Genomic DNA, 7,526 nt, shown 5'->3' on the forward strand with positions numbered 1-7,526 from the left:
ATTTTAGTAATTACATATATCTCAGGATGAACTCAAGAATTGCTTCTCCTTTTATGTATCCATTTATGTTTTATATATTCACTGATTTGAAATCATCTATGGCATAGAAACCCATGACAAATACTGAAATCTTCTTTTGGTTTACACAGTCTTTCCAGTGCAGTGGCTGTACTGCTAGTTGCATAAACTTCTTACTGAAACTTGAAGAGAAAGGTTGAAGGATTTAAGCTCCTGGGAAAATCTGGCTGCTATTCAAAAGGAGGGTTCAACCATGTTAAGACTGTGAGCATCGTTTTGATCCTCAGTGGTTCTTGATGCCCCATTAAACTGACATTTCTGCTTTAAAGGCTTATGTTTAAGACTAGTGGCATAACGCCGCAAACAAAGTATAAACACTGTGTTGCTTGGGTTTTCTTTCTGTTTTTGTGTTGTTGTTTGTTTTTTTTTTTTTTTTTTTTCTCTGACTGAAGCTCTGAAATCATTCAGTTGTTTTTGGAGCCCAAAAGGTTGACACCGGAATATACGACCTGGAGTTACAAGGTGTCAAGAGAAAAACAACAGGGAAAAGGAAATTTTTTTTTTTGAAATTTCAAATACAGAAATTACAGCTTTGTTTTCAGCTACACTCTTGAGAATGTGTTTGTATTCTGACTGTGGAAACACAGTGTCATTACTGAGTATGCAGCTAAATGTATGCTAGTGGAAGAGTTGAAAGAGCAAGAAGGTGCATGTGTGTTATATTGCTAAAGTATAGGAAGTAACTACCACGTTGTCCTGGACTATAAAAAATATCCAGATGAGAAGATGAAAAAAATGACTGTAGTGAAGTGGAGCTGAATATCTTTCCTTCCAAACCACAAGAATAAATATCCGCCTACCAAGGAAAGTTTATTCAAGATGAATGAGTCTTGCAAAACCATGCAAATTTTGTCAGATCAGAGCCTGCAAAGCCACTCAGAGCTGTGGTAGCCTGCATCTATGGACTACACATTACATATTTATATAGGTTTTATGGAGACCATACTGAAAAAGAGTAAGCCAATAAGAGAACAGTGAAAGGGGGATGTCATCTGGTTTTTATTAATGACTGAGGTCACTTTTCCACTGAACTCTACAGCAGTTAAACCAAGTAAAGAAACCCAAGACTTTCAGGTTATGATGCACTGTTACTAAAACCTGAATAGAGAAGTAAGTGAAATTTCTACTTAGATTCAGATCTGTCAAATTGTTGAATAAACTGAAAGCTAAGCCAGAGCCTGAGACACTTTCTTACTGCTTTAGGAGATGTAGGATAGAAGTCAATTTGCCTAAGAAACATTTTTAATCCTCCTGAGCTGGAATGGAGGTAGTTAATGTATTGATTGAAGGGGTCAGGGAGGCATGAGTACCACTGTAGATGGCAGTAGGTGAAAAATAACAAAAACAGTAATAGAAAGTGGAAAAACTTTTGAGAGTAGAAATGGTGAAAAAGTTCCCATGCTAGGAATGGATAAGGCATATGCTTTTGTGAAAGGAAGACAGACACACCTGAATGTTGTTAGCTGTTCCTGAAAGAGAAATCAGTCTGTTTCTTGTACCTCTTAAAAATTAACTTATCATTAATAACAAATTGAGAGGTAGAGATGCAAGGTTATCGTGAGACAACCTTCGCACATCTGGTTACCATAGGTCCTTAGGGAATACCACTCAGCCAAGTGTGCTGGCACTGATGTTAGAAAGACTGACAACTATACTCTGTACATTTATATCCATGATTTTGTGCTCAGATCAATCATGTGCACACTGTACACTTCTGAACTATTCATTTACTGCCGGTGTTGTCTAAGGACAGTATGTGTGTCAGCAGTCTAAAATACCATTTATTCTAATTGCTGTAAACCACCCTGGAAGCACGCTTTTGATGTTCATTATTTCACTTGGCTAATGTGTACAACTGAACTGCCAGTTAGACTTTTTTAGTGGGTTGTGTTTTTTTTGTTTTTTTTTTTTCAGCTTTGACACTTTTTATCTATCTAAAATGATAATTGTGGCAGGGTAAGCTTTGCTGCTATCCTAATTTTTGTGTCATTAGCTTTTCTGAATTTAGTGAGGTTAAACAGGTGATTTTGTAGGCAGACTTTGGCACTGTTGATGTGAACATTTTGATTGAGACTAGTCTTTTTTAACTAAGTATGTCTGACAAATACTCGTGTTCTCTTGTCCTCTGTGATCTTTTGGGATGTCAAGAAATTGATTCAGTTGCTACACTAAACATCTAAGCCTGGCACTCCTCACAAGAAAGCTTATTTTACATAGAAGAACACAGACAATTCAAACCAGAAGTCTTGGTTGTTAAAGTTCCCACATTCCTCACACCAGATAATGTTCTAATTACAGGACAGCTAAGAAATAGCTGGGTGAATTTCAATACTGTTGCAATATGAAAGACAGTAGGTTAGACAGCTAATTCATTATCTGTAGTGTATTCAGCATTTTATAATAGGTCTGCTTATGGGTACTTGTCCTTATGAACACAGTAAACAACAGAGTAGAATTAATGTACGAGGTAAGTATGGCAGAAAGGAGAGGAATCCTGCATGCTCTCATTGCATAAAGTAACTGTGTAATGCTAGACATATTTCATAGAATCATAGAACTATTTCAGTTGGAAGGGAATCTTAAGGGTCTTCTCGTCCAACTCCCCTGCAATGAACAGAGACATCTACACCCAGATCAGGTTGCTCAGAGCCCTGTCCAGCCTGATCTTGAATGTCCCCAGGGATGGGGCATCCACCACCTCTCTGGGCAACCTGTCCCATTGCCTCACCATCCATATTGTAAAAACTTTTTTCTAATATCCAACCTAAATCTCCCATCTTTTAGTTTGAAACCCCTCCCCCTCGTCCTATCACCACAGGCCCTGCTAAAGAGTCTGTCCCCTTCTTTCTTGTAGCCCCCCTTTGGATACTGAAAGGCTGCCCTCAAATCTCCCCAGAGCCTTCTCTTCTAGAGACTGAACGGCCCCAGCTCTTTCAGCCTGTCCTCGAAGGGGAGGTGTTTCACATATTTCCCTTTCTGTGCCTCCATGCTGTAAAGCAGTACTTGTAGGCACTCAGTATCTGTAACCAAGCCCTTGTCCTAAATGTATTTATAAACGCTTTCTGAAAAGCTCAAGCATTTCCATATTAACATATTTCCATCTTCTATAGTGTACATGGACTATCTGTCTCTTTTTTGTCATGTAATACTCTAACCTGGCTCTAATTTGGTGTTCACAGTTCTCTCCATGAGGCATGAAATGTGGGCTGCCCCCAGGTACGTACTTCAGCAGACAGCAGCTACTGCTAAATATGGGCACCCAGCTCTGCTGCCTGCCACCCTTCCTCTTCAGCATGATGAATGCAGAACTGATGTCTGAACAATGGCTTATCTTCAAAGTGGGGATGGTTGCCCTCCCACACCATCCCCTGCATTGTTTATAGCTGATTGTTTATAGTCCTGTGGTTAAAGCGTTTCCTGGGAGATGTGGTTTTGCTTGCCTGCAAGACAGGAGCATATTACACTTACTTCAGCTTCCTAATTGCCACTCATCTATTGTGTGAAAAAGGGAGGAAGAGAATAAATCCCAATGGACTCATAAAGAAAGGCAGCCACGTCTACAGAGGCCCTGAGAGTGTCTCCTGAGCAGCTTTCAGGGGACTGAGACTGACGTACTGCCGAGAAGGTGTTCCTGCCACTGAGAGCTCTTGGGATGCTGTAGTGGTGCCTCCTCTGGACTGCTCAGGCACTTAAGGTCACAGTACGACATCCACGGAGTTAAGGCAGATGAGGTAACACTAGGTCAGATGAGCTCAAGATGCAGTTTTGACCCTTGGTATTCAGTTCCTGGTACTTCAGACATTTGTGATTTTTTGCATCTAGCCTCTTGATATAATTGCCATCTGAAGCAGGGAAGTATTGGGGAGGGAAGTGCTGGAAAACATTGGAAATGCTGGGAAATGTTGGAAAGAGAAGTGGATGCACATTAATACCTGAAGGTGTGTGGGTCAGTCTCCTGCTGACTTTAGGACTCTTGGATGTCTCAGCTTATTTACATTGTGCTTGTGTACTCCTAATCTTCTTCTAGTGTGACTCTACATGAGAGGTTCAGTAATGCAAAGAGGGAAAGGTTTGGGGCATCATGCTGCCTTGGTGTTGCAACAAGACATTTTTACCCCTCCTGAAAACCAATGCATAATATCAGGTCAAGGAGCCTGCCAGCTTTGCATTCCACCCCCTTTGGTGAATTTGTGAATTGCTGGTCTAAACCTTTGTTCATCATCTAATTTGTGGAACTGCAAAAAAGGCAAACTTCACACAGATGCAGGCTTTCCAGACTTCCCTTATTATAATATGGGATTTCCTGTACTGTCCATTCAAACACTATGTCCTTTATAAAAAGCACACAGGAGGTAATTTTTTCCATATTTTTCTTGTTTGGCTTCTATCTGTTCTTCCCAGGCTGCGGCCCTGAGAACATAAGTGTTTAGAGTGCAGGAGAGAGGGCTCCAGCATTCCTCTTTTAATATTTAGTATTTTAAATGTTGCATCATTATGCATCCACCTTAAAAGATTTTACCCCAGTAAATTTCAGTTGAACTTCACTAATAGACCAAAAGAAAAAAAAAAAAAAAAAAAAGAGGGTTTCTGTAATCAGTGAAACTTTCCATGAACATTACATAAGTTAATATTTTCTTACTCCTGCCTGATTCATTGTAGTTTTTATTTTTCTTTTTAACTCTCCTGCAATATAAAAGCTTTTCTGAGGGGCAGAAAGACGCAGGTTCATTCCTGTTCTATGATGTTGCATTGAAGTAGGACCTGAGTGATTCTTTTGCTCTACTGGCATATGTATTCTTTGGTCCATGGTGAGGTACATGCCATGAACTCGAGGTCCATTACATTTTAGTGCTTATTATCTTCCTTAAGAAGCTATTAAAATCCAGTGTATTAAGTAAACTGGGACTGAATGGAGTGAACAGGAACATCTGCATGTCTTATGTTATGACTCCCCTAGCAGTTATCTACTGTGCTATATAGCTTAGAAAATTCTCCCAAGCATATAGATGGTGGAGATCCAACAAGCTGGAACTGCTGGCTACAGCTGAAGTTTCAACAACTCATTCTATCTACAGCTGCCTTCATCTGTTGCTGGCTTTAGGGAAGAATACCAAGCATCTTTAGATTTCACATGCTGAAGGAGGGACAGAATTCCAAAGGATACGAAACCAGAAAGCGACCAGAAAAATAAAATACAGAAATAAATTATTAAAAAACAAACAAACAAACAAAAAAAGAATAAAAAAAAAGAAGAGGAAATATAAATTCTATGAGAAGACTGCAGATGCAAAGTTTTAGAATAGAAAAGTCAGTGAAGCCTTTTAAGTCTGTGGTGGGATTCATTGCATGAAACACTATTTACTTTTGCAGAGTGATCTTGAGTTCAGCCACCATACTACAGTCTACCACTGTCAGAGATAGATTTAAACATTTATGCTATTTGAGAAAATGTGCTAACTTCATACAGACAGAACTATTGTGATAGTGCTGATCAACAAACCACAAATATGTATTTAAAGCCAAATTGTGCTCTCATTTTTCCTCAGAACTTTAAATATTGTCTTTAGTTTTTGTGAAAATACCTTACCTCATGAAAGGAAATAACTCACAAGTTTCTCAACCAGAATGACAGCTGTCAATTTGCTCAGTTTGGTGTTACTTTGTTGATAGATGTATTAGATCAGAGAGGGAGTCTCTAACTGTGCAGTCCTGTTTTATTTGTAAAACAAAGCACAGTACTGAAAGGTATTAGAGAGAGGATTTTCAGGTTAAATTGTACATCAGTATCATTTGGCTGTCACTTCAGCTACTACAACGCTCATCCTACTCCTTTCACTGCACAAGATTAGTCCAGGGAATTGTAACCATTTTCCCTCTGTTTCTTCATTCTCCTCTGATAAACTTCATGTGAATAATATTAAATTAGCTTTAACATTAAGTACTAACTGATAAATGAAGGCTGAATTAGTTGGCTTTGAATGAAAACCTTTGGGGTTTCATCAGTCAGAAAAATACATGTCTTATATTGATTTGTAAGACAAGGTGATGCGTATATTCCATTGCATCTTTACTGGCAACGAGTTTTACTGCTCCATTCAGGACTCATATATCTGTGTATGTTGGGGATGGGGATGGCCATGGAGTAAATCTTTGTCTTCTTCTCTATTTCCAGTCGCATCTCTAAACATATCAGGTCCAGGGGATTGAAGTTTCCCTTCTCTGTTAAAAGCACCATCAAAATTAGAAACTATTAGTAATATTACTATAACTGTGAAGATCTGATGAAATAAAATATCTATTCACACAAATCCTGTTTCATGATTAACTACATTCTCTGCAAGTGGATTTTCATTGCTAGAGAAAGTGAGAGTTGGCAACACGCTAGAGAAATTGGAATTTATATAATTACCAGGATTTATTCAAGGGGTTGTGTTATTGTTTGTGATAAATATATCTGCATTCAGACCATGAATTTATAGCGCATGTTTCATAAGCAAAAAACATTTATACATAGCACAGATCTCTCCTGGCTCATCCCTGATGTATTAGGGTTTGACACCTATGTTTCTTTGTGATTTTAACAATATTATAGTGCATACCTGGATACCAGCTCCAGAAGCAATTTCTCACTTTATGATTATGTTACTGTTCAGTAAAACAGATTTGGTAAAAAGACATTTGAATTGTTCTAAAAATCCAAAACCAAAGTGAGCACAACAGCCGCAACCTTCCTGCTAAACTCAGAAAATCATTTCATCTCAAAGGGTGACAGCAATATACATTAACTTTATGAAAGGTTTCCTAGAGACAACATGAAGCTACAGAGTAAGTCACACATTTGCTCTGTAGTGTTTTGGTACAAAATGCAAGGAAGTAATTTGGAGTGTGATATTCTTGCTGTTCATAGCAACCTTCTTAATCTATACCTCTTGCTTTGGAATAAGTGAGCTGCCAGTTAAGGCCTATTTATTGGTCTTTTTCATTTCACAGCTAATTTCACACCGAGATCACCCCACAGTCACAAAGAGCCCTTCTGACATCTGGATTGAGCTGGAGTGCATAAGTAGTGCAGCCAGACTTTAGAGATGGGGAATTTCCAGCAAGACAGTTAAGCTAAATCTGCCCCATGAATTCACCTACAACATCTCCCAGTCTTTACGGGTCCAAACGAGCACACATCACTTTCCCAAAACTATACTATTCTTAGCAATAACTGGAAAACTTCTTGAATGGTCATTCTGGTAACAGTGGATTTTATACTTAACCAAACTAAATCGATTCTCTTAAACAAATTCAGTTTTCAATGGCTCCATGATACGCTCTTCCAAAGGAAGCTCTGCACTGTGACAGTATTATCTCCCTCTACTACAGCAGGTTTGCATCTACGGCATGATCCATGTTTCCACGAGGAAAAGCTGGAGAAGCTACTTCATAGCAGCCTTTTTTAA

The 7,526-nt window shown here is 38.8% G+C and overlaps 1 long non-coding RNA gene across 1 annotated transcript in view; it reads left to right on the forward strand.

Annotated features, from left to right (window-relative positions):
* Positions 1–6,386, forward strand: part of LOC101747717 — a 31,612-nt gene extending 25,226 nt beyond the window's left edge. Inside the window, exon 4 of the long non-coding RNA XR_005856128.1 lies at positions 3,258–6,386. This is a non-coding gene — a long non-coding RNA (uncharacterized LOC101747717). The remainder of the gene's footprint in view (positions 1–3,257) is intronic.
* Positions 6,387–7,526: the final 1,140 nt, after the last annotated feature.

Source organism: Gallus gallus, chromosome 2 (genome assembly GCF_016699485.2).
Source record: "Gallus gallus isolate bGalGal1 chromosome 2, bGalGal1.mat.broiler.GRCg7b, whole genome shotgun sequence".
NCBI classification, from domain to species: Eukaryota; Metazoa; Chordata; class Aves; order Galliformes; family Phasianidae; genus Gallus; species Gallus gallus.